General features: G+C 43.1%; 1 non-coding gene across 1 annotated transcript; it reads left to right on the forward strand.

Moving 5' to 3' along the window:
* Positions 1–221: 221 nt before the first annotated feature.
* On the forward strand, positions 222–354 carry LOC112134040 (small nucleolar RNA SNORA70). The gene has a single exon (XR_002915623.1). It is a non-coding gene; the product is annotated as a small nucleolar RNA SNORA70 (small nucleolar RNA).
* The last annotated feature ends 1,109 nt before the right edge of the window (positions 355–1,463 follow it).

Raw genomic sequence — 1,463 nt, forward strand, 5'->3', positions numbered from 1 at the left:
GAGAAGGGATGGTTCAAGGATGGAAACATCTTTCTTATTAAAACACCACATAAAACCCTGTGAGTTCTGAATCAAGAAAGAACCTCCAGCTGGTGAGAGCTGACCCCACCAGCAACCTCTGACTCTTTTCTATGAACACTGCCTTTCTCTAGAGTTCTGTCACTCTGGTTACCACTGTCACCCCGAATTCTGGGACTCAGCAGACTTTTTAAATTATTCATCTGCAGTCAATTAAGCCAGCTGTACTCCTTTCCTCATAAGGGCTCGGTGTAATGGCTGCAAACAACAGCCTCCTTTGTTGTATACACAGCTTGTTTCTTGTATGGGTTGCTCTAAAGAACATAGGAGACAGCCGTTTCCAATGTATGTTTATGTCTCTGACCTTTGACCTTGCACTGTTCCCATTGTAGGCTCCAGACAGGTGTGCTTCCCATTGTAGGCTCCAGACAGGTGTGCAGGATATTTCTAGAAAGCCCCAGGGTACCATGGCCAGAATTTACAGTGGTCAAGTCATCATGTCCATCCATACCAACGTGCAGAACAAAGAGCATGTGATTGAGTCCCTACACAGGGCCAAGTTCAAGTTGCCTGGCCACATCACAAAGAAATGGGGCTCTATCAAGTTTAATGCAGATGAATCTGAAGACATGGTAGTTGAGAAGTGTCTTATCTCAGATGGCTGTGGGGTCAAATGCATCCCCAGTCATGGCTTCTCAACAAGTGGCAGGCCTTGCACTCAGGAAGGCTTCCACTGTTCTGCTGCCTCTTAGGCTCACCAATACTTCCTGACAAAGCAAAAAAAATTGTTAGCATATGTTTAACCAAACCCTTTCTTTCCTTCATCCTTCTTAGCAAAGTAGAGGCATGTAGAATTTTCTGAATTAATGTAATTTGGTATTACACAAAAATGAAAAGGCAGGCATTACAGGCAAGCTACACTGCGTAAAGTCACAATTCCAAAGTTTTAAGTCCTTGATCCTAAGATGAACACATCCAGCCCTAAAAGACTTCACTATCTCTTGCTATGAGTCCTCCACCCACCCCCATCCTGCCTGTTATTTGGTCAGTTTTCTAGCTGTCATATTTTCTTTCCATCTTTCCAAGTGTGGTAAGTGTTCAAACAATGGGTTGAAATAAAAAATAAGAAGGAATGATCCACTGTAACTGGGATGGTTAAAAAAGATGTCTTTGTAGAGAAAAGACCAGACTAAAGAGTAAACACCAGCCAGTCATGAGAAGTTGGGAAAAGAGTGTTCCTGGTAGAGGGAGCAACTTGTACCCGGGCAGGCAAGAATCTCTTGTACTGGAGGAACTCAAATGTGTTCTATGAAACCATGCAGAGGAAGGCAGAGATGGCATGAGATTAGGCTGAACAGAATGTCAAAGTTCAGATCATGTAGGTTGTGGTGAGGAGTTTGAAAGATTTTAGATTTTTTGTGTAAGTGTTAGAAGCTATTGAAGGC

The sequence above is a fragment of the Pongo abelii genome, chromosome 5, assembly GCF_028885655.2.
Source record: "Pongo abelii isolate AG06213 chromosome 5, NHGRI_mPonAbe1-v2.0_pri, whole genome shotgun sequence".
NCBI lineage: Eukaryota > Metazoa > Chordata > Mammalia > Primates > Hominidae > Pongo > Pongo abelii.